This window comes from Haemaphysalis longicornis, unplaced genomic scaffold (assembly GCF_048455015.1).
Source record: "Haemaphysalis longicornis isolate Haplotype H1 unplaced genomic scaffold, Haemaphysalis longicornis Haplotype H1 scaffold_1, whole genome shotgun sequence".
Classification (NCBI taxonomy): Eukaryota; Metazoa; Arthropoda; class Arachnida; order Ixodida; family Ixodidae; genus Haemaphysalis; species Haemaphysalis longicornis.
In genome coordinates, this window is record NW_027526203.1 from 206,697,804 (window position 1) to 206,724,085 (window position 26,282).

Genomic DNA, 26,282 nt, shown 5'->3' on the forward strand with positions numbered 1-26,282 from the left:
CTATGGAACGCCACTAGTGGCGCTGCATGCGGAAGAACCCGCCGCGGTGGCTCAGTGGTTATAAGGCGTTGCGCTGCTGAGCACGAGGTCGCGGGTTCGATTCCCGGCCGCGGCGGCCGCTTTTCTGATGGAGGCGAAAAGCAAAAACGCCCGTGTGTACGAGATTTCGGCGCACGTTAAAGATCCCCAGGTGGTCAAAATTAATCCGGAGCCCTCCACTACGGCGCGCCTCATCGCCTGCGTTGCGTCGGCGCGTTAAACCCCTACAATCAATCAATCAATGCATGCGGAAGAAGGGTCAAACCAGATGATAGCGTGGTAATCATTGCGGGTGACTCTAACATGAAGAGGAGCAGCGCTGCCATAGTGGAAAGGGTAATGGGGGATACGAGTGTGAAAGTGGGGTGTTTCCCAGGTCAAACGATGCAGACGGTGATGACTGCAGCGAAGGGGCAGCTGGCCTTGTCTAGTAAAGCTAGAAACCTGGTGGTGATTGCCGCGGGGCTTAACGATGTTCTAAAGGGAGAGGAGGGAAAACTTGGCCAGGAGATAGCGAAGGGGGTAAAGGACCTGCGGGCGACGGCCCCAAATGTGCGCATTGCAGTCTGCACCGTGCCGGAGGTGATGAAGCAGGGCGTGCACACCGAACGGGTAGTACTCGCTGCTAACAGCGAGATCGTGAGGTGCGGCAGGGAACTTGGGCTTGAAGTGATAGACGTGAACAGGGTAGTGGGCAGCATCGGACATAGGCAAGCTTTTCAGTGGGACGGGATTCATTTCAGCCCTAGGCTAGGAAACAAGGTGGGGTGGCGCTTAGGTGGGAGAGCGGTAGCTTTTTTAGGGGGCCCCGCGCAGCTAAGGAAGGCAAACTAGGAGACGAAGGGGAAGCAAGAGACACTTGCACACTCAACGCTGGGAGGCAGCCAGGCCTAGAGCTAAACGGAGAACCTACGGACGTAACTGAGAGCGTTGACAGAAGCCATTTCAGTGGAAACAATGGAGCAAACAATCTGAAAAAGACAAAAACAGACCCCGTAAGCGGAAAGGGAAAAACAAATGCAATAAATATTTAATCAGCTACATAAATATGCAGGGAGGCAGAAAGCCAGATAAGTGGGTGGAAATTCAAAAGCAACTTGAACGGGAAGGAATAGACGTGTACGCTTTAGCCGAGACTCACCTCCGGGACCTAGAAGCCCCACCTATCATGGACAATTACGTCTGGGAAGGTTGCAACAGGACCACAGGAATGAAGAAAGGGGGAGGTGTTGGCATGCTCATTAAACAAGGGACCGACTGGCAGAGAGTGCATGAAAGTTGTAAAGAGCATCTATGGGTTAGAGGCACCATAGAGGGGAAAAATACATGGTTAGGAGTGGTGTATCTGTGGACCGGAAGTAGTGCTAGGGAGGAAAATGAGGAAATGGTAAACTGTTTGAGAAGAGATATAAACGATTTCAAAGACTCGGGCGAAATAATCATAGTTGGAGATATGAATGCCCATATAGAAGGTTTGGATGGATACACAGACCACAACGGTTCTCTAGTGATAGATCTATGCCAGGAAAACCGGCTTGTAATAGTAAACACGGAAAGCAAGTGAGATGGACAAATAACGTGGGAAAGCGGTAACAGACACTCCAGCATAGACTACAGTTTAGTATCCGAGACAGTATACGGAAGGCTCCGGGAAATGAGGATAGATGAAAATGGAACAGACAGCTTAGGAAGCGACCACAAGCGGTTTAGCTTGCACTTTGGAGGAACAACCCGGACAAATGCAGAAATAGGTACAATAGGAGGAAATAATTTGAAAAATGAGCAGTTAAAGATCATCGCTGATAGATTGGAAGATGAAATCAATAAATACCCAGGCAAAAATTGGGATTACGACGAAATGATTGCGTTCATAAAGGGTAAGATGAATGAAGAAAAGGAACGAAACCGATGGAAAGGGAAGAGAAAGCCGAGAAGCTGGTGGAATAAGGAAATAAAAGAGGCTATTGACCAGCGAAGGAAGGCGTCGAGAGAACATAGAGAAGCAAAAAGAACTGGTATGGAACCGGAGGTAGTGAAGGAAAAGTGGGATGTCTACCGTGGGAAAAAACTAGAAGTGCAGAAAATGGTGCAAGCAAAGATCAAGCAGAAAAGCGAACAATGGATGGCAGAAATACGGAAGAAGGACAAAAGTGCATCCAAGAAGTTTTGGAACCATGTAAAATCACTAAGCTCAAAAAACGATAACCATCAAAAATTCCTGATTGATGAGGAGGGGGAACATTTAGAAGGAGAGCATGCGATGGCGCATATTCATCGAGTGATTAGTGAGAAGTTTAGGACAATAGTGTTAGGGAAACCTGCACCGATAACATCAGCGCCACAAAAGACTGCGGAAAGGGAAATAAGTTTGAGCAACCTTGATTGGAAAAATGCAGAGCAAAAGGTTTCCCCCCAGACAGCAGTGGGCCCGGACGGAATACCAATGGAACTGATAAACCTACTTGGACCTAAAAGTAAGGAATCGTTTATGAGGGCAATAGATAAGGTGATAGAAACCAAACAAATACCACAGGACTGGTTAGAAAGTAGGATGAATTTAATATATAAAGGCAGAGGAGACAAAGCCAGTATTGATTCATACAGACCACTCACAGTAACGTCAGTGGTGTATAGATTCCTAATGCAGGCGATAAAATCAGAAATTCAAGCATGGATGGAAGAAAATGAAATACTTGGGGAACTGCAGAATGGATTTAGACAAGACAGGCGACTGGATGACAATTTGTTCGTGAAAACGCAATGCATTGAAATTGCGAAAACACAGAATAGCCACTATGGATTACGTTCTTGGACATTAAAAGGGCATATGACAACGTAAACAGATAACGGCTGTGGAGAACGCTGAAACTCCAGGGATTAGATGACGAGTTAGTACAGTTCCTTATAACAATCTATAAAGACAATAGAGTGCACCTTACTTGGGAAGGACAGAAATGCGCCCAGCAGGTCAACATCCATCGGGGACTGAAACAGGGATGCCCTTTGAGCCCAATACTGTTCATGCTTTACATGGCAGGGTTAGAAAAGAAACTGGAAGAAAGTCAAGTAGGGTTTTGCCTAACCCATATGCTGCAAGGCGAAGTGGTACGACAGCATATTCCGGGAATGTTATACGCAGACGAAATTGTTCTTTTAGCTGATAACCAAACCGATATGCAGCGGCTAATAAATATTTGCGGCCAGGAAGCCACTGACCTCGGGTTAAATTTCAGTGCAGAAAAATCAGGAATAATGGTTTTCAATGACGCTACCACCGACGTAGTGTCTATCCAGCAAGGCGAATTACCTAGAGTGAAGGAATATAAATATTTGGGAGGAGCAACTTAAGGTTAAGGGAAAGCGAAACGCAGCTATAATGAAGCATAGAGCTCTGTGGGGGTATAACAAATATGAAGTAGTAAGAGGAATGTGGAAAGGAGTAATGGTTCCGGGCCTCACGTTTGCGAATGCTGTACTCTGCTTAAAATCAGACGTTCTATCAGGCCTTGAAGTAAACCAGAGAACGGTAGGACGTTTGGCCTTAGGCGCGCATGGAAAAACAACTAACGAAGCAGTTCAGGGAGATATGGGCTGGGCGTCGTTTGAAGTTAGAGAAGCTCAAAGTAAAATATGCTTTGAGATGAGGTTGAGGGCAATGGATCAACGAAGGTGGGCAGCTAAGGTTTTTAGGTACCTATACTTGAAAAGCGTGGACACGCAGTGGTAAGGAAGACTAGACGACTAACGATGAAATACGGAAAGAACAGTGGGGAATCCAAAACAGCCAAGGTAACCAAAAAAGAGGCAAGGCAGATTGAAACGAATAAATGGAGGGAAAAAATGGAAGCTAAAACGTCGCTAGAGATGTACAGCGCTGAGAAGATGAACATCAGAAAGGAAAATTTCTACGATAATTCCCAGGGCAGTGCTTTGCTTTTTGAGGCTAGAGCAGGTTGCCTGCGAACTAAGAATTTTGTGGGGAAGTATTCACAAAATTATGGGGTATGTGTGGTCTGCGGAAAAGAAACAGAAACTATGCGGCACATAGTGTTAGAATGTGAGGGTATCCATCCAAATCTACATGAAGGGAATATTGGGCTTTCAGAAGCCCTAGGATTTAAGGGTATCAGAGAGGAAGTTAACTTCAAGGCTGTCGAGGGTACGAAAAGAAGATTAGAATGCTGGTGGACGAAAAGCAGAGAGGGGAATATTGCCTTGGACAGTTACCACCTGTAACAGGGAAAAGAAAGTATTTCGGGCCTAATAAGCTTTAGGGCCTGCCATAAGCAGCGTTAGTATTAAACCAAGAGTGTAAAACATGGTTATATTAGTCCTTTTTGGTAAGATGACACCCCGCTTCAAAGGGGAAACCAACAGGAATCATCATCATCATCATCATCATAAAAAACTAGCTTGCGTAAACGTTGAGACGTACGGGCGCTGCCATCGTTAAAAGTGTTCACGCAGTCCCGTTTTTCCCTCACCGTCGTTTTACCCGTTTCCGTCCCACTATACGCCTCGAGCTTCGCGATCGCTGCGCCGCCTGCCGCCGCTTCTCCGCGGCGTTGACGGGATTTGCGCTGCGTGGCTGATAGGGGCTCGTGCAGTGTTTTGGTTCTATTTCGCTTCTTTTCGCCTTTCCGCGCCCTAAAAAACTTGTTATGGTGACGACTATAAGCAAAGGGTACGTTTAGGTCACTTAAAAACCAGCTGCGTCTTCGTAGAGTACGCGATCGCCTGCAAGAGCTACCCGGGGACGCGGTTCTGCGCGCTTCTTCGCCGCTCTTCCGGGCGTCGGCGACGGTAGCAGCATATCACCCCTGTCACCTCCAAATACGTCAGGCACAAATGAATTCTACTGTCACTTTGTTTAAACTTGATACTGGCACAGTGAGAGGGTGGCTTTATTTTGCAGCGTGGTCAACGAATGTGGCTTCGTTTCGAATATATACGTCGCAGAAAAATATTTTTCGGGGATGTGATTACCCAATCCCGGACAATAGCTTATGCCTTTTATAAGAATATAAACCATGCGAAAGTGTAAGGTATATTCCGAGCATGTGCGTCGTTAAATATGTGCCCACACAAGGAAATGAAACCACGGAAAAATAAATGCTGTGCCAATGCGGAATTTAGAAACATAATAGCTCTAACGGAAATAAAAAAAAAAACAGTGCAGCTTCTGGCATGCTAAAGACGTTCGTCTAAACTTCCCATGAAACACAAGTTGTCTTGAAGACGTCTTGAAACAGCCTGAAACAGCTACAATCGTCTACCTTTACCGGAAGACATCTTGCAAACGTTTACTGCTAGCAGTTTTGAGAAGTTTATTTGTAAACGTGTAAAAGATGTCTTGCTGAGAACAACACAAGCATATGCTACACCAAGAGGTTTTAAAAACGTCGCTTGAGAGAGGTTTATCTGGAGACATGGTAAAGAAGTGTTATCCGAGCCTATTTGTTTGTTACGCGTCTTGACACTTTGAAAACCACTCATGATAAATTTACTAGAAATGCTTTCCTTGACATTTGCGCTTAAATACGTCTGAACACGCCCCATCTCAAAACAAATTTAAGCACACACATGCTCTACACTTCTATAGTAAAAAATCCCGACATCTATTCAGCAAGAAATCACCTCCATTTTTTATCTCTACTATGCTTTTTTAAAAACATCCAAGCCATATTCTTTTTGTGATCCATTTTACCCACCGTGGATCTTCAAATCTGCCGATTCAATGAAATCACTGCGGCTATTTTTTAGGTTTAGGCCTCGATTGTTGTAAATATTGTGCTGCTAAAACGACATTACTTTTATTTGCGCTATCTCTGGTCCTCCTCGCAATTCATGAATTGCACCGTATGCGGTACTGCGAGGGCTGGGCGTGGAGGCTGGGGCATTCAGGTGGCATGGCGAGGCGAATGGGAGTTATTTAAAGGAACGCATTTATTTGAACATTATACAACACGATTGACCACACCGGAGGCGGGCACAAATGAAGCACAAACAAGCAAGCATGTCCCAGACCTCGAATGGGCCTGGAGCTGCGTGGCGTGATGGCACTGAAGGTGACGCTAGTGATCCCCCAATGACTACAGCACATGTGGCTGGCTGCTCGCACCCCGCCCCACCAGTTTGGTTGACCACGTCTCGTGGACAGTAATATCCGCACATTGTCCACAACAGGCACAACACTCATACACGCGGGGGAAACACTGCCACACGCTTCACTAGTGCACCAAGTCATCTAGGTGGCTAGACAGCCAATAAGCGCATTGTACCGTTTAAGCTGTGACTGCACTGACTGCAGATGTGAGTCTACACTGTCCTGCTTCCTTGCACTGGCAGTTTCATGCACACGGAAGCATGGTAAGGGCCTTAGCCTTGGCTTCGAGGTTCGTGAAAGGCGTGCCAGTTGTCCTTGGACAGGAGGTTGCCGACACCCTCTCAAACAGTCTCATGGAGCTGCATGTGGCACACAGTATGCCACAATTGCTACGCAGGAAGTCCTTGCTCGTCTTGTAGCCAAATGCTGAATGGTCGGTGCTGCTGCAAAAACTTTCAGGCATGGGCTTTTGTCCAGCTGAAGTACATCGATGCCACTCACGAAGTGGTCAGCCAGGTGCGGCACGAGTTGTCCTTAATCTCTTATGGTACCACAGATGGCTCGAGTTGGGCGTTGGCTGCTGCACAGCTCGCGCCTGGTTGGCGCTGTTGACGGGCTTGGAACCTGTAGGTGGCTGGCTCACGAGCGTTCTTCCCTTTTTCTGTCCATGGACAAAGTTTTCGGCATGCTGGGCTTGCTGTTGGCTGGGCTGAAAGTAGTTGGCAGGTGGTTCACCGACGGTATGACCTCTTTCTGGCTGTTGAAGGAATTCTGTATGTGCTTGACTTCCTTTGCGAGAACTGGCCTGACAGAACTTGGTTTCGCCACCCCCCCGTGTCGAGCATACGGCATCCAGGAGGCTCAGAAGGAAGCGGAGGGGCCACAGACGCCGTACTGTTTGAATGGAAGCTCCTGGCCTTTACTCGTTTTGAATTCGCACAGAAGCTGTAGAGTTAGCGGCTGCTTGGCTGCGATGAGCAAGGCACGGATGATGGCTTTGATTGTAGCTCATTACATTCCCCTTTAAAGCCATGGTTCATTAGGGCCCCTGAGTTTTCAGGAACTGCTTGCCTTCTCCATCGTACCGGTATGAGCGCCGACTGTAGGGCAACACGCTAGGAGGTAAACACGGAGCTTCATATCAATGATATGGTCAAGATCATCGCTGTGGCAAGCAAAAACAGCTCTGTGTTCGGCCAATGTACCTTTTATAACTGCGTGCTGGCTGGGAGTGGGCTGGCTGCGAAGCGGGACGATGGAATATTGGGATGATGGCGCGCGAACACCGCGTCGGATGCGACGGTGTCATGCGACAGGGGCACTTCGTGAGGGCAATGTTTGGGCTACTAACACTTGCCATGGCGGCTGCTCTGGCAAAGGCAACGGATCATGTTGCAGGCCGTCTTTGGCACTGTGTCTGGCAAGGTTAAGTACCGTGGCTGGGTCTAGCGTCAAAGGCACCGCGGCGGACGAGGCAGAAGCCTTCGGTTCAACCGGGGGGCTAGCTTCATGCTGCTGCCGAATGTCGGCTTCCAGTCGCCGAATTATCTCTTCTTTGAAACCGGCAGTGTCCAGCTGTCGCCGTGCCAATTCTTTCCGTATGAGGTCGATGAATAGGCGCGACATTGTCACTGAGACGAGCCGCTCCCACACAATGCCCGGCATGATATGCCGCCGAGCCGGATACACGCAGGCGGTCACACACAAAACACAATCTTGCTGGAGCGCCCGCCAGCAAGCAAGCGCAGACGCGCACAAGGAGGCAAGCGAGTGAACGGTGCAAAACGCTTGGGTGAGGAAGACAAAATGGCGCACTGGTCCAACGGCGAAGGCCGGCTTAGTTACAGCGTTGGCGTACTTGCGTGGCTGCGTGGTTGCACATAGGCTCGGGCATCGACTGCGCAAGATGTGAGGGCTGGCGTGAAGGCTGGAGCATTGATGAGGCATGGCGAGGCGAATCGGACTGCAATGTTTTGTGCAACTGCGGAGTTGAACCTGGTTGAACCACGCGCACTAACGAGCGCGTCCCAGACCTCGCTTGGGCTGGAGCTGCGCTGCGTCGGCGTAATAGCACTAAGGGTGGCGCTAGTGATTAGCTAGTGATTATGGCCTAGGCTGGCGTTCACAATGCACACATCAAGCAGCATCTTCCAGAGCTAAAAAAATGAACAGCTATGCACCCAACTGGGAACATTTGGGATAGCGAAAGTTATTTTCTACCAAAAAGGCTCGCTAGCGTTCAGCGAAGCAGACGACCCTATTCCACCTTTCTGGAAAATAACTCGTTGCTTCCTTGCTCCACACGGTGCCGAAGATAGGCAGAGTGCCCGATAACGCATGGGCAAAGTACCGAAGACTTAAAGAAGCATTTTGACAGGCGCAACTCCAATTGATTCAATCCAAAATTGTAGAACCGAACCGCTGCAAACTTCAAAAAGCGCGCGCTGAGTGCTCACTCAAAAAAAAAAAAAGATAAAAAGCCGTTAAACATTGCAATAAAGGAGTAATTTGTTGCATTTAAAAAAAAACTTGGCTTATAAAACGTTTTTTGCTTTTTATTAAGCGAAAATATTTTACTTTTTAGTTTATGCATTCGTGGTAGTAGGTAGTAGTTTTCAGCACCACCAGGGGTTCCTCTGTCGCTTCAATTCAAACCATCCATGATTCAAACCCTGTTCTGTGATTCAAACACAATAACCGTTAGTCGCGTTTGTCGTTCCTAAGAGTTGCTCTTGCGTTTGTAAGGTTGTTTGCGCAAAAAAAAAATGCTTTTGAGAGAGTAAATAGGTAAATGGTGTTTTAAATGCATCTCCAAAATACCTTGCTCAAGCCTTTGAATGCGTGAAGACTGCCACGGTTCCCCAAGCGTCCGGAAACGACTCGGCACGAACAAAGGTGAGTAGCTACTAGCGTGATAAGTAGTAGCAGAGTTTCTTGCGGTCGTCGTTAATGAGCTATCACTGCACAGTACCGTAGTTTGGCGAATTCTGTGCGCAGCACACACCGGTGCCCAGCACCACAATTTGTGAAGAAGTACACGCTTGAGCTTGCAAACTTTTGGCATTACCTTTCTCGTTAAAGAAAACTGTTGAAATGGTACAAGCAGTACAACGAATGCACAGGCTATCAGCCGAGCTCGCGCTGAGCATTTATGGACTAGTGATGCACAAAACTTTCATAAATTTCGGTGATGTCACAGCACAACGATGGAGTGCAATGTAAATACCCTATTAAGGCAAAATGGCGGGGAGCAACTGTACTTTTTTTTTATAGTTGGCGCCTTTCATGCTGTAACCCCGTTTTTCTTGTTTTTCGCTCACATTCTCAGATTATATATGACGCACTGGCCGAGAAGAAATAATAGTAAAAGAAAGCGTCTGAGAACACGTTGACCAGACAGAGTTGTAGTTTCTTCCAGGCTCCACTCATTGTCTGTTGTCACTGCTACCAAGATGACACTAACAAACAAAAAGCAAGAAGTTTGTAGTAAGTCCGCATGTACGCAATGTTTCTCACAGATTCCGGAAAATAGCCAGTAGATAACGCATGTGACTACAGAGACTGAATCAGAAATCGTTTGTAAGGTCCCTTTGATGTGATAAAATCCTACATAGATCAGTGCGTTTAAGAGCACAGTTTAGCATATGGACATTACAAATACTAAACAGTTGTTGCGCATTATGGTGCGTCCGCAAACTAAAACTCAACAATACAATAATCCTACTCATAACTCCAAAGAAAACAATGGAAATGACGGAGGAATTGTCGTTGTTCTGAACACAAATTGTTGGAGTTAATACACCATCTCTTTCCAAAAACCCGTATGAAATGCATGTCGTGCGATTTTGTAATCTGGGCCAAAAATAAAGCTGGAGTGGGGCCAATTTAAGACAATTTGCATTGCCACTGACCGTTACCATATCTCCATGCTGCATTTATTGTTGATGTGATCAGTTGTCTTGAGATATTCATGATGGGCATATTTAGTAAATTTCTGTCTAAAATGAAGCTAATAGACTGCACATTTGCCTTACTGCTTGTTCCATTTTAGTTGTCTCCTGTCACATAAAACAGTATGACAAAAGGAGAATGGCATATTATCTAGCTGCAAACGTGTGTTTATGGAGAAAGTTTGCAATGGTATTGCTAGTGTCTGACATATTTTAGTTTTCTTCTGCTAACTCACATTTGAGTTATGAATAGTACCAGACCTTCCCAAAATATTGTGTGCATGTTCAAGGCACTGCCCTAGAGTTTTATTCATTCCAAGCCTTTCACTGTAGCAGGTTTGAGATTTTTGAATAAGATAAGCTCATTCACAGGCAAAGGCCAGTGAATGAGCTTTTGACTTCTTTTTTGTCCTTGTGCAGTAGGATATTTTCATGTTAAAGTAGTAAAACCCCTCTGCATCCTTGTTTACCTCGAGATAAGTTTTGCTTACCTTAAGTTTCAAACTGCTTTAATTCTCAGTGCTTTAGTTGTGTACACTTTATTATCTCGCATTTTTGCCGGCATCTGGTCGGTGTGTTCAGGGCACCTTTTCAAGCCCTGGATGTCAACAAAGCTGCCAAGGAGGTGTCGCTGATCAACCTGTCCATGTGTGAGTAGGCCAAGCCGCGCTTGCACAGGGTCAATTAGGACGTTTCTCATTTACAGAAGGTAACCACTTTTTGTGTATAGCTGATGTTGCAATTGGAATTTTTCTTGCAGACCCATGATGTGTTTACAGTGCAATTAACCGGTTATGCTGGGTGCATCAGGTTTTGGCAGGATGTGGTATGCAATTTGTGTGCACTAAATGAGAGAGAAGCTGTGCAATTTGTACTCACTGCCCTTCATGTTACCGCTTTGCATAGAGCTGCCCTTGTGTCTAGTTTTCTTGTCTTCAGGTTTCACCTAGGAATATTTATAACTACGTTCATTGGGTTGTCATAGGTTGTTATATGTACTCTAGAGTGGCTTAAAGTGGCGTCAAAATGATGTTAGGGCAGGAGATGACAAAGGCTTCAATTTCAGCGTCGTACCTGGGAGATCAAGTGGTTGCTGTTTAGCCAGCTGCAGGGCAATTCGACGGGCTTGCAAACCTCAGAGCTTTGTCACTTGTGGCTTAGCAATGTTTATCACACCATTATATCCTATTTCCTAAGGTAAATGCGTGTTTTCCCCTTCCGAACTGCTATTTGCACCTATTGGTCCAGTAGTCATAAAATGTCCCAGGTGGTGGCCTCTGGATGGGAGGGCCGTGGTTGGTCTCCTGCTCTGGTGGCCGAGGTGCAACTGGAAATCCTGGGCAAGCGCAGCAAACAACGGACGGCCCCACTGTGGGCAGCTCAGCTGGCCTGGGCCATCGTCCGAGATGACCTGAAGGGCAACACCCTGGCCTATTCGGGCGGCTCTGTGCGGCAGCGACAGGGCTCGGCCTCAGCAGGCGCCATGCTAGGGGAGGTCACCCGGCAGGCGCTGCTGTAGTGTGCTGTATCCTCAGCCACAGCCGAGCTGGTGGGTGTCAGCCTGGACCTGACCCCAGCGCTGCGCCCTGCAATGCTACTCCCGGGTGGCCCTGCTGCGCATCCGGAGGGCGACTTGTGCTCACTCGTGGTGCATGGAGTGCTGTATCGGGGCGCCTGGCTGCGGCCGCAGTGGGAGCCCAGACACAGGGAGCTCAAGGGCAACGAACCAGTGATGTGATATCTGCGCCGAACCGTGCCGAAAGGTAAATCCTGCTACATCCTTCTTCATTTCAAGCAATCTGCGCCAATCTTGTGCCGAAGCTTCGTTTCGCCGGGTTTCCGCAATGTGTTGGCTCTGGTGGGAGGAGTCCTTTACGCCACGGGCGTTGAAGGCATCTTTTACGTAAAATGAAGTGGAAGGAAGTTTTTACATAAAATGTGCTGAGTGCCTTCTGCATGACTGCCTTTCAACGACTGCCTTTCATTTTGCAGAGCCTGCGCTTCTTGAGCCCACAGCTGAGGAAAGAAAAGTCCTCTAGAGCTCATTTTAGGGTGCTGCAAGTGATCTAACCGATGAATTGACTTTGATGGATGAATACATGCTCGTCCAGCTTGAACATGTTGATCAGATCCGTCTACACGAATTAACGAGTATTGGCAGCAGAGTTTTGAGAAGGAGGAGGCTAACAACAAAACCAAATTCCCTCTCTTGGCTTGGCTAGTGAAGGCATTGCTGTGCATTCCACATAGAAAAGCGGTTGGGGAAATGGGCTTCAATAAGAACTGCCGGCACCTTAATGAAAGGGCTCAGTGTGCGATACAAACTGTTCATGGCATCAGGCACATTGTTTCGTTCTTCAAGCGCTTTGACGGAGATGCAAGTCACTTCAATGTGACACCAGAGGTTTTGAGAGCAGTACAAACATCGAGCAAAGACTGCCAAGAGCTCATTGCGGCTGAAAAGCTCAGGCAGCTAAGCAGTGGTGTCTTGACCCAGCCAAGGCTGGTCCTAGTCATGATGCCCGAGACAGGCTCCAGCAAGAAGTGGAGACCACAAAAATAACATGGTGGCGAATACGGAGCATCTAATTAGCCTCGACATAAAGTCCAAGAGCTTCAGGTATGTCGAAAGTGGGCAGTCTCTTTTACCTGAGGGTAAAGCTAGAATGGTGGCAGCACTGGACAAAATGGCACAAAAAACAACTTTGGACATGTAACGATAGTTCTACTTTCATGCATATTTAACCAGAGAAACGTGGGTTTAGCACAAGTGTCTGTTTTGTTTCGTTTCATTTTCTGCTTAAACAAGCTCTACTTAAACAAGCTCTACTTAAACAAGCTCAAAGGTGTTTTCAGGGAATCTAGTCATATTGTGTTTTATTGCCAGGTAGTCGTTTTAGCTTCAGGATGTTGTTTTCGTGTACATCAAACTGTTCACTAAGTGACTGTGTTTCGTTCATTCTGGTTTCATGAAAAGTTCTGTAGCCTACCGAATTGAATGCTACCCCGATAGTCGTTTTTTAAATGAAAGTCAAGTTCCTTCATGATCTGTTGGCTCATGTGGTGTATGTACACATCGCATGAACTCTTTTGGTGCTTGTCCTGAGGCATTTCATAGTCACTGCTAAAAGACGTCTGTGCGGCAGAAACTCGTCTGTACCGAAGGCATTTTACTTGTTTCTGTGTGCCCAGGATGCTGCTTTTGGGGCTCCTCTTAGTTGTTTTCCTCCCCTTCCAGCAGCTCTCAGCCGTCCTGTGCCCCATGTGGGTTCCAAGCAGAGAAACACCACCTGGAGGTGGCTGACAGCCCTGCCTGCTGGCCATGGAGAGTGGCCAGATTTAACAACAGGGAGGCGAGCTGCTGGCCGCACGGCGGAATCTTCGGCTGCTGGACCAGCTGCTGTTGCTGCCGGGCTGTGCCAGGGAGCGGGACAAAGTCCACAAGGTCCTGGGCTCCTACCTGGATGCCTCAGGAGCCATCCCCACGCCTCGCCTCCCAGCCCGGTTGATTTGGAACAACATTGAGGAACTGAGGGTTTGTTTGTTTGTTATCTTCTCTTGTGCATGTGTGTGTGCGTCTTTTTTAATACCCCTTTTTAAGCGTCACTGAAGTGATTTGTAAATATTGCAGGAATACTAGTGCGAATTGTAGTCTGGAGTCTCTAGGCCATATTTCCACCACTCGCGGCATTTACGTGAATTTATTCGGTAGAAATAATCAATTCAAAAATGCGGCCTTCCTCCGCATCCTTCTTGCTGATTTCCTGACATTTTGTGTGACATCAAAACAAGAAGGTTTGGCTGCACTACTGTGCGGCTCGTCGACCCTCCGACAGAGTCAGTCGGTCCAGCGTATAGTCTTCTGGCCGCCAGCGGGTCGTCTTAAAGGGACACTGAAGTGAATTTGTCAAGCTCCCGTTTTTGCTTGCACTGCGTAGACTGGCTCAAATTAGCACACTTTTCATCGTTTATCCGGTTGACAAATCGGTAATTATTTTACAAAGCGCGAAAGAAGAAAAACTACCATGCGCGGTTTGCGGCGGCCGCACCAACTAAGGCTGTGACGTTGAGAGGAGGGGCGCCGTGATTGGACGATGCCCAAGGTTAGCAATCACACAAGTTTCGGTTTCGGTTCTGTAAAACATAACCAATGGCTTTGTTGGATGGGCATTCTCAATATCTCAGTAATCATCGTGCCGCGCTTCTGCCATGTTGTCGGCTGTAAAATGCACAAGATAAGCCTCCCAGGACGGCTTGTAGTCGTAGCATTCACTAGCCGAGACCTACGCAGTGCATGAACGCCCTCCGCGTACCCGCAGACGCCCAAATGCCATGCGCTTTTCCCCCATATTTGGAGCTTGCCTCCCTCATGCCTGTATCGTAAAAAGCGTGTTCGCACCAGGCCAAGGGTCTGTTCATTCTGGCCTGTGCCCACTGCCTGCAAGCAGTCGGTGCTTATGGCAACAGCACGCCAACGAGAACTCGCTAGCGCGCCAGTGCCAGCCTGCGCGCGTTTTGTGAACTAGTTCGTGTAGCCATGAACGTTGCGGCCCCAAAAAAGGTGAACTCAATATAGAAAACATCGGCGGAAAACAAAAAAGTTAACTTACAAAAAAAAAAAAAGCACGTACCCGCGGGGATTCGAACTCGTGACTCGCAAAACATTTGCAGTGAATTCCTAACGCCCCAGAACGCTAGACCACGGAGCGGGACGCGAATGCCTTGCTAATATAGGGTATATATTGTACAACCGGTTTACACTTTTATTTAGTTTTGGCATTTCAAGCCGTTTAGGTGACTATTTGTTGTACTGCGATCGTGCAGTAAGCGTCGCCCGAGTTTCCACAGTAGCTCACGTCTAGCAATTGCATTTCGTAGACGGAAAAGCGTTCGCAGATGCGTAGTCGTGCTGCTGACCGCTGTGCTTGTTCGCCCAGCGCAAAGAAGTGCTTCCCGCGCCCTAGTTTTACGCTGTACGGTAAAAATATCAGTTGATTTTATTTCCTTAGTACCTATATTGACTTCGCTGACTCTTCTCCCGCCTTCAAGAGGCCTTATATTTTCCTACTGGCGTACCAGTCAGCGAAGCGTCGCATGTGCAGCGCTTGTGTGAAGCGACCTTGACTTGGAGCTAGATACAGTGTACAAACAAACCAAGTAAAGAAAGGCACATTCTTCCATTCACAAACGTGTCCTGGCTTCGTTTCAACTAAGCGAACGAATTGCGACCAAGCAATTTTTTTTTAACCTCCTTGATTGCGACGACCCGCCGGCGGCCGGCGGACGAGACGCTGGGCCGACTGACTCTGTCGGCCGGGGAGCCGTGCAGTAGCGCAGCCGTGGCGCAGCCAATTGCCAGCTCATCCCCTCCTGACGTCACACGAAAACGCCACAGAAAATGGGCGAGCGTAAAGAGAGGAGGACAGCGTTTTCGAATTAGTTTTTCTACTAAATAAAATCGCGTAAACGCGCCTAGAGTGGTCGAAACATGGCCTGGGGACTCCGGACTACAATTTGCGCTAGTAATCCCGCAATGTTTACATATCACTTCAGTGTCCCTTTAATTTGTTTGCTCAGTTGAAACTAAGCCATGACCCGTTTGTGCCTGGAAATATCTGCCTTTAGTTTGTTAGTTTGTAGACTGTATTCTGTTTTAACTCACTCCACACATGCGACGCTCCGCTGACTGGTACGCTAGTGAAAAAAAATCAAAGGCCAATTGAAGGTGGGAGAAGCTTTATCAAAGTTAATAAATGTACAAAAAAGAAAACTGCACATAAAACAAGGACACAAGAGAAGACAAATAGACACATAGGGTGCAGACTAGCAAGTGATTTTTTATTTTAGTGAAAAACACATCATGAAGGAAACTGCGGTAACCTAGGGCACAGAACAAAGGTAAACAACCAAAACCACAGCCAAAAGACTGAGCGCAACACGGGGGGCAAAGAACCCTACACTAGGCATGTGCAATCGCTTCGCACATAAACAAACAAGGTGAGGGCCGGGGTAGTCCAAGGACACTAAAAATCTCCCCCAAGAGTCCCGTTACGATACGCGATCTCGGTGCTTAGTAGGGACACTGGCGGTGAACTGACGCAATCTTCGCCTTGATTTTGAGAATCGCGTACGCTTCAAAAATCTCCTTGCTGCACGCACCCCTGTAACGCTTTGTCACTTTGCATGCTTTGAGGCGTGGCGCACAGCCTTTGCAGTCTTTACAGTTGGTGGCCAGGTTGCTGCCGGTAAAAGTGCGGAGGCTGTCGGCGTGTACCCTCAGTAAATCATTAATGAATCGGCCCATTTGGCCAATGTACGATCACCCACAAGACAAGGGTGTTTCGTAGACGACGCAGCTTGACAGTTAAAAAAGCAAGGCTAAAACGGGGGCTAGTTGATTATACATCTTGAATCGCGCTGTTCTAAAACTTAGACAAGGGAAGAGCACACAAGGACGGGGCAAAGCGCGAGTCCCGTCCTTGTGTGCTCTTCCCTTGTCTAAGTTTTAAAACTGCGCGGTTCAAGAAGAGTTACAAAGCGCTTCTCGTGTCTTTTCCGGCACCCCGCATGTCTATTTTCTTCAGAGTTTACACGCTTACACAACTTGTGTAGCTTGTTAGGTGCCGAAAAAACAACACGAACCCCCACCTTTTCCTTAGCTTTCTTGATCCTGTACCCAACATTGTGGACGTAAGATAAAACGGCCATCTTGTCGCCCTTGTCCCGTTCACACGTCGTCGTCTTGGTGCGTGACTCAACAAGAAGCTTCTCGCCAACTGCCAAGATAAGGTCGCAAGGAAACCCTGCTTCCTTCAGTCGCTCCACCTGTGAACAGAAACTCGCCTCAGCTTGGTGTGTGCACGAGCGCTGCAGCGCATTCCCGAGAGCTGACGTGAAGTGAAGCAGTCCTTTTTGGATCGAGGGGAATAGATCCAACACACATGGTCACAGTTCACCTTGGGCTCCATATCCAAAAACTGCATCAATCTCCCGACCGGTGCTTCTATTGTTTACGAAAAGACATTGAGGGTGGAGCGAAAGAGTTCAAAACACTTCTTTAACTTGATGTGTAGTGCCCTCTGGATTGAGCTGCTACAGCACTAGGAAGTCGTCAACGAAGCGGAAAATCTTAATGACGTTAGTGCGGAGCAACGGAAGCAACTGACGAAGTTGTTGAAACGTGCGCGTAGGAGGTGACTGAATGTTGGGGCAAGACACGACCCTATACATACGCCGTCCTTAGGAACATAGGAACGACTACACACCCCTTGAATTGGCTCAGCTGGTTGGGCCGCTGGCACCGTCGCAGAGTCACAACCCGCCGTCAGTGGCTAAGGCGTTCAGCTGAGCCTGAGGTCGCAGGTTTGCTTCTGAATTGTGGCGGCCGCTTTTCTGATGGAAGTCGAAAGCAAAAACGCCCTTGTGCTCGAGATCCCGTGCAGGTGTTCAAAATGTTAATCTGGGGCCCTCCACTATGGCGCACCTCATCGCCTGTGTAGCGTCGGCGCGTAAAACATAATACCCCCTCGTGCCTTTGTCTCTCCTCTCTATCTGCCTGTCATGCCCTCCCCCACTCCCCACACGAGTGGACATACTGGTGTCCATCCCTAGTGTGACAATTTACAGCTGCTGGTGCACATTCCTTTCTGCCTTCCTGGAAATTCATTCATTTTGGTAAAGGATAAAAATTACTGCAGCCTTAATTCTTATACTTGCTTTCTGGCACCTATACCCATCAATAATACAGTCGAACCCCACTACAACGAACTCCGCTTCAACAAAATTTCCGTTTCGACGAAAAATTTCCAATTCCCCATCAGTTAGCCAGAGAAGTCAGTGCAACACAGTCCTCGCCCCAACGAACCATTTGTCTAGCTTGTTTTCGCATCAACGAAATTTAATAAGTAGCTGTCTGTCTGATACCTTTCACTGTTCACTACTGGTACACATTGTAAGTGACACAGTGCCTTGTGTTCTACCCAGGCATCCTGCTGGCACGGGCAACACGGCTGGAGGCAAGAAGCAAGGACACTCAGCTTCATGGGAACAAGTCAGACTGCTGATGACTGCCACATGAAGCTATCATCCCTGTTTACAAGTATATAGCGGGTTGACGGTTACCTTTTTTTGTGAGAGGTTTCTCCTGTAATTCCTTCTACTTTAATGCATATACCTAATGTTGCACTACAAATAAAGCTTGGTTTTCAAAAGATTTCAGGTTGATTTTATCATTTTGTACACAGGACACAAAACATGTGAAATGAGACCTAGCTGGCATCAAGCAACTCTATTCTTAAGAGTTTATGCGAATACCCCCTATTTATGTTGTGCTAACACCACCTTCAGTTGTGCTGCCCGCTTGATGCTTTCTCTGTTCGCACAGGCCGGTTGTGGATGTTGCTGCCAGCTGTCAACAATTAACACACCCAGTGGTTGCTTCCAGAACAGTCGGCAATGACCAGCCCTTCTCCGATTAAGTATCTTTTAAACTGCGTGCCAGTTTAAGCAAAGATATTTATTCGGAGAACAGCGGGCAGTCGAGTCGGTGTTCCAAAAGCAGCTGCTGGGTGCGTCAGTTGTGGGGACAGCTCGTAGCGATATTTCAGGCTAGCCTGTGTGTACAGAGAAGGAATTTAGTGGGTGCCACGAAGGAACCCCTGAGTAAACGTGGATAACGTAATTCCTGAAACCTCTTGAAACGGTCTTAAAACTCCTTCAAAAGAAGTTGTATAGACGTCAACAAGAAGGTGCTGAGCCATCCTACAAGAAGTCCTGTAGATGTCTTGCAAGCACCCAGATAGACGGCTATAAGCGTCGCGTTAGCACAGCTACAAGACTTCTTCAGGACTGCTTTTATAAATAACTTCTTCGCCAAGATGTCTCTAAGCAGTTCGAATCGTCTTGTGTAGATGTCTTTTAGATTTACAATAGCCCTTTTTGCGTTTCATGGGAGCCAGGTAGGTTTCACTAGACCAACTATACGCGAAATGCACAGCTATTTCGCGAGACATCGGTGGGGAGGGTGGGAGGAGGACGCCGTGTAGAAATGCGGAGCGGAATCAAGCAATGAACGTTTTAGTAATCCCACACATAAATCTCGCGTTCACTTTCCTTTTGTTTTTCTACTTCAACGAAGAGCTGATCGTACGGCGGACGCATTTTTGGAAGTATACGGAATAGGCTGTTCAACAAGCGATGAAAGGTGTAGTTGGAAGAGTGTGGTATGTGATACGGCCCTCTGATTTCAGTTTCTGGTTTATTCTGCAGGCTCCCTGTGCCATATGACGATATTTCGAAGAAGCATTTAGTCGCGGACGCGGATTATATTGTAAGCCCATCTCCGCGCTGCTCGCAGAGGATATATGTAGCAGATGAAAATCTGCGGGCGCGCACCTCACGACAAGACGACTCTGTCGTCTGCTTATCCCCGAGTATAATTATGCATTGTCCATCGTACTTTTGTTGAATATTCCCGAAATTAACGTAGACTGGCTTGTAAATGGTGGTGATCAATATCTGAGGTATTATATTGGCAAACGTAACTGGTGTGCTGTCAGGTATGAGTACTCCGCTGATTATGTAAGCGCACAAAACAGATTTAAATCGTAGTGTATAGTCGTAGCATGAACATCTGAGGAACCGGTGGTTACGGAGACACGGCTAGTAAATTCAGGTCAGTGTAACTACAATCGGCTCCATCATACGCCGGTTCCGGACGCTGGCCTGTGACACACACCTGGCGCTTATACAAACCGAAAATACCACACTAAGATCGCGTCGGAAACATTTACACTCTCGCAAACACACCCCATTTGCGAACAGAGGGACTGCTCCACACAAGCATGGATTTCAAACGCCCGTACACGCCTCGAGCGCGGCCTGTAGGGGCGCCACTGAAATCCCCCTAGCGGCCCGTTTCGAAAGCAGGCGCGGGAGTCCGCGTCCCGCTCCCCACTGTCACTGCTGCTTTCGCGGCACGTTCACGACGGAGATTTTCCGTTTGCGGGCGTTTGAAATCCATGTTTTTGTGGAGCAGACACTCTGTTCGCAAATAGGGTGTGTTTACGTGAGTGTAAATGTTTCTGAAGCGATCTTAGTATGGCATATTCGGTCTGTATAAGCGCCAGGTGTGTGTGACAGGCCAGCGTCGCGGAACCGGCGTATCATGGAGCCGATTGTAGTTACACTGACCTAAATTTACTAGCAGTGTCTCCGTAACCACCGGTTCCTCAGATGTTCATGCTACGGCTATACATTACGATGTAAATCAGTTTTGTGCGCTTACATAATCAGCGGAGCACTCATACCTGACAGCACGCCAGTTACGTTTGCCAATATTATACCTCAGATATTTATCATCACCATTTACAAGCCAGTCTGTGTTAATTTCGGAAATATTCAACAAAAGTACGGTAGACAATGCATAATTATACTCGGGGATCAGCACACGACAGAGTTTTCTTGTCGTGAGGTGAGCGCCCGCAAACATTCATCTGCTACATATATCCTCTGCGAGCAGCGCGGAGACGGGCTTAGGATATAATCTGCGTCCGCGAAAAATGCTTCTTCGAAATATCGTCATATGGCACAGAGAGCCTGCAGAATAAAGCACAAAGTGAAATCAGAGGGCCTATCACATGTCACACTCCTCCAACGACACCTTCCATCGCTTGGTGAACTGCCTACCCCGTATACTTCCAAAAATGCGTCCGCCGTACGATCAGCTGTTCGTTGAAGTAAAAAAATAAAAGGAAAGTGAACGCGAGATTCGTGTGTGTGATTACTAAAACATTCATTGCTTGATTACGCTCCGCATTTGTACACAGCGTCCCCCTCGCTACCCCCCACCGATGTCTAGCGAAATAGCAGTGCATTTCGCGTATAGTTGGTCTGGTGAACCCTACCTGGCTTAAGTTTCGACGAACGTCTTTAGCATGTCAGAAGCTGCACTGTTTTTTTTTTTTTTTCATTTCCGTTAGAGCTATTATGTTTCTTCTGCACTTGCACAACATTTATTTTTCCGTGGTTTCCCTCACTTGCCTTGGTTCTTGCTATAAGGCGTGTGTGGGCACATATTTAACGACGCACAGGCTTGGAACATACTTAACATTTTCGCATGGTTTATATTCATATAAAAGGCACAAGTTTTTGTCCGGGATTGGGTAATCACATCCCCGAAACATATTTTTCTGCGACGTATATATTCGAAGCAAAGCCACATTCGTTGTCCACGCTGCAAAATGAAGCCAACCTCTCACTGTGCCAGTATCAGGTCTAAACGAGGCGGCAGTAGAATTCATTTGTGCTTGACGTATTTGGAGGTGACAGGGGTTATATGTTGCTACCGTCGCCGACGCCCGGAAGAGCGGCGACGAAGCGCGCAGAACCGCGTCCCCGGGTATACCTCTTGCAGGCGCTCGCGTACTCTACGAAGACGCAGCTGCTTTTTAAGTTACCCAAACGTACTCTTTGCTATAGGCGTCACCATAGCATGTTTTTTTTAGGGCGCGGAAAGGCGAACAGAAACAAAACAGAACCAGAACACTGCACGAGCCCCTATAAGTCACGTAGCGCAAACCCCGTCAACGCCGCGGAGATGCGGCGGCAGGCGGCGCAGCGCTCGCGAAGCTCGGGGCTGCTCGGGGCGTATACTCGGCTGCTCGGGGCGTATACCACGCATCAACGCAAGCGGCGCTGCCTTGTGGCTGTCAACGAATGCGCACGGCATGCCGCACTGAAGTGGCGATCGTTTCGTAATGGTTTCGGCCAGCTTTTTCTTCCTCCGTGGCTTGGGCGATGCACGCCGTGGCTTTTGACCAGTCCGCAAAAGAGATCACAAACTCGGCACCCTTGATCGCTTTTATTTGCTTCGGAAAATGGGAGTAGGCCTCTAAGCGGACGTCTACGCGGCTCTGAGGCTGGAACAAAGAGCTCAGATATTAGCAAATTTAACACGTTAGTTGTGCTAAAGTTGTTTCTCGCCGCGGGCCGTGAGCGCGTGCGGTTAGTGTGCATAAGCTTTGATGACAGCTTTACTTCGTTGTTTGCAGTGAAAACAACACGACGCTTCTTTATTGACTGCGTTCTCTTGACAACAAGCCTTTCCAATACCAATAATATATACTGCGAGGCTCTTTGATACCCACGTTATAGAAAACTACTTCCGTATAGGGAATCCAGTGTGACATAGCTAATTGGCGAGTAATAATACATCTGCCCGTTTTCCAGCAGTTTTTCTTCATGAACACCAATAGTGCAGGAAAACAGCTGCAGGAGAAGGCAGGTCATTCGGTGAACTTGAATTACTATGGCAAGTAACAACATTAGGGTAACACAGCAGATTTCCCGATACTGCAATGAATAATTTGAAATAAGAATGCCATTTCAGTATAAATATATAAAATGTAAGGCAGATGCCGCGGGGTAGACTTAGTTCTCCAGGTTTTGTGTCGTTCTCCTCTTGCAATGGGCTTTCGTTTTTGATGAATTCATAGCGCAAAAAAGGACGAGGACAAAGAGAGAACACACAACACAGCGCTAACTTCCAACTAATTTTATTTCACACAAACGTACAAATATGTATCCCCAGCCTACCCGCAATCACTTCCCATCGTCACCGCCAATGCTGACGTGTTGCAGCCATGCGCAGAAACGTTGCCTCCTTATCCGACAAATTCAGTGACGGCACACTCACACAGGACAACCCCGCTTTACTAATCAAATCTGCCTCTACTATTTCTCTTACTTTTTGTTCCTTGTGTCTCGACCATATCACACATTGCTCAAACCTTGGCACGCAGCCGCAGTCGTGGCAGTGAACAGACAAATGGCCATCCCTGTATTTGCTAACCTTCCGCCTGTGCTCGCCTAACCGGTCGTTAAGACAACGGCCGGTTTGGCCTATATAACGCTTTCCGCACGAAAGGGGAACATCATACACCACACCGACTGCGCACTTAACACATGGTTTCCTATGTCCTTTTACACACCCAACCGGTGCTTTACGGAAGGGGTTAGTCAACTTGCAAATTTTGTTCAATTTGTTAGGTGCAGAAAAAACAACCTTTACGTCCACCCGATTTGCAATCTTTTTGAGACGGTGAGACGTATTGTGCAGATATGGAATTACTGCTACTTTTTTCTTTTCACCCTCCTGTGACCTGCCCTTCCTCTGTTCTAAATTCTTGAGGTTACTCTCAGCTACCGACAAAAGAATGGCCGCCGGATACCCAGCAGCGATCAAGCGCTTCGTTTGCTCTTTGAAGCTACTCCCCATTGAATGGTGGCACGATTTTTCAAGAGAATTCTTAAAACACAGGTTAATTATTCCTCTTTTTGTGAGCTTGGAGTGAGCCGAATGAAAAGGTAACAGGCCCTTGTTTGCCCTCGGGTGATATGCCCAACATACATGTCGCTCAGAGAGCGTCAGTTTAATATCAAGGAACTGTAGCACGTTGTTGTCCGGAACCTCATGAGTTAACACCAAAGGACGAAAACACTCTCTAAATAGCGCTAAAAGCTTACAGACAGCCATCGGAAAATCGGCAACACTGCTGTCAAAGATTACTAAGAAATCATCAACGTATCTACAAACTTTAACAACATGAACATCATCTAAACGGTCTGCAAGACACCTGTCCAAGTGGGCTAAGAACAGGTTGCTTAAAACGGGAGCCAAACAGGAACCAATACACACTCCCTGCTTTTGAACATAGTATTTCCCATCCCATTCAGCAACAGTTGACCTCAAATAAAACTTTAGTAACTCAAGGAACCCGTCCACTGAGACCAGGGCCGCATTTTGGAAACGCACCGAGCCAAACCGATCAATGCTTTCTTCAACGCTTTTAAGTAGCTCTTTATGTGGCAGCGAATAATATAAATCCTTGAGGTCTATCGAGCAGGCCAGAAAACCCTTGTCACTATTTAACTTCAAAAAATCAACAATTTCTTCAGAATTCCTCACCATGAAAGCCACAAAGTGGATTGCCCGTTCAGAGTTATAATTTCGGAAAACGGCACATGGCAAAAAACAGTGGCAGTGTTCCTGCAAGAGAAACTGAACCTTTTAGCTATTGACGACCCGTTCATGGTGAGGAATTCTGAAGAAATTGTTGATTTTTTGAAGTTAAATAGTGACAAGGGTTTTCTGGCCTGCTCGATAGACCTCAAGGATTTATATTATTCGCTGCCACATAAAGAGCTACTTAAAAGCGTTGAAGAAAGCATTGATCGGTTTGGCTCGGTGCGTTTCCAAAATGCGGCCCTGGTCTCAGTGGACGGGTTCCTTGAGTTACTAAAGTTTTATTTGAGGTCAACTGTTGCTGAATGGGATGGGAAATACTATGTTCAAAAGCAGGGAGTGTGTATTGGTTCCTGTTTGGCTCCCGTTTTAAGCAACCTGTTTTTAGCCCACTTGGACAGGTGTCTTGCAGACCGTTTAGATGATGTTCATGTTGTTAAAGTTTGTAGATACGTTGATGATTTCTTAGTAATCTTTGACAGCAGTGTTGCCTATTTTCCGATGGCTGTCTGTAAGCTTTTAGCGCTATTTAGAGAGTGTTTTCGTCCTTTGGTGTTAACTCATGAGGTTCCGGACAACAACGTGCTACAGTTCCTTGATATTAAACTGACGCTCTCTGAGCGACATGTATGTTGGGCATATCACCCGAGGGCAAACAAGGGCCTGTTACCTTTTCATTCGGCTCACTCCAAGCTCACAAAAAGAGGAATAATTAACCTGTGTTTTAAGAATTCTCTTGAAAAATCGTGCCACCATTCAATGGGGAGTAGCTTCAAAGAGCAAACGAAGCGCTTGATCGCTGCTGGGTATCCGGCGGCCATTCTTTTGTCGGTAGCTGAGAGTAACCTCAAGAATTTAGAACAGAGGAAGGGCAGGTCACAGGAGGGTGAAAAGAAAAAAGTAGCAGTAATTCCATATCTGCACAATACGTCTCACCGTCTCAAAAAGATTGCAAATCGGGTGGACGTAAAGGTTGTTTTTTCTGCACCTAACAAATTGAACAAAATTTGCAAGTTGACTAACCCCTTCCGTAAAGCACCGGTTGGGTGTGTAAAAGGACATAGGAAACCATGTGTTAAGTGCGCAGTCGGTGTGGTGTATGATGTTCCCCTTTCGTGCGGAAAGCGTTATATAGGCCAAACCGGCCGTTGTCTTAACGACCGGTTAGGCGAGCACAGGCGGAAGGTTAGCAAATACAGGGATGGCCATTTGTCTGTTCACTGCCACGACTGCGGCTGCGTGCCAAGGTTTGAGCAATGTGTGATACGGTCGAGACACAAGGAACAAAAAGTAAGAGAAATAGTAGAGGCAGATTTGATTAGTAAAGCGGGGTTGTCCTGTGTGAGTGTGCCGTCACTGAATTTGTCGGATAAGGAGGCAACGTTTCTGCGCATGGCTGCAACACGTCAGCATTGGCGGTGACGATGGGAAGTGATTGCGGGTAGGCTGGGGATACATATTTGTACGTTTGTGTGAAATAAAATTAGTTGGAAGTTAGCGCTGTGTTGTGTGTTCTCTCTTTGTCCTCGTCCTTTTTTGCGCTATGAATTCATCAAGATCGCCACACCAACTTGCCCAAGAATCCGTACTAGTGAATTTCGTTTTTGCTTGTGAAAATAATAGCCGAGACGAGACAAAATACAAAAACGAACTCCTAAGCATATAACTGCATGCGTAGCATGATGTGTGCGGTGTAAACTGTGACGCAGTCGGTTACCATTATGTATGTACCCCATCACAACATAAGTAACGTGGACTAAGTACCATTGAGCGCGTACTACACCGCAGCGATATGATGAATGAGCGTTGAACAAAAACTGCTGTTTCTGCGAAGCTTTGTAAACCAGATGCATAACATGTAATAGCCTCAACAAGTATTTCGTTATAAAGGTGCTCATAACAGCACCACGAATTATTCAGCACTATAGCAGTTATGGCTTCGCCCGAACGGCAAATGAGGAAAGGGAAGACGTTTAGTCCTTCTCAAATTCAAGTCACTGGTGATTTTGTACTTGACGCCTCAAATTAGAAAGACACAATGTTCACGAAAGCGGTTTGGGTGCCGCAGAACATCTGGAAGTGGGTTCCTGCAATTTCTTCGTTTCCCTAAGATAGCCTTCTCTCGACATTTCAATGCTTTGTACGGCGTTGGCAAAGAAGTGCG

General features: G+C 47.1%; 1 long non-coding RNA gene across 2 annotated transcripts; it reads left to right on the top strand.

The window, feature by feature from the left end:
• The first annotated feature begins 8,822 nt into the window (after positions 1–8,822).
• Positions 8,823–18,307, top strand: LOC144141320 (uncharacterized). 2 transcript variants are annotated; one of them, XR_013316528.1, is made up of 5 exons: positions 8,823–9,040; positions 10,678–10,745; positions 11,363–11,858; positions 13,337–13,630; positions 18,079–18,307. It is a non-coding gene; the product is annotated as an uncharacterized LOC144141320 (long non-coding RNA). The 2 variants fall into 2 exon arrangements; XR_013316527.1 differs by having other exon boundaries at positions 8,824–9,040; positions 13,334–13,630.
• Positions 18,308–26,282: the final 7,975 nt, after the last annotated feature.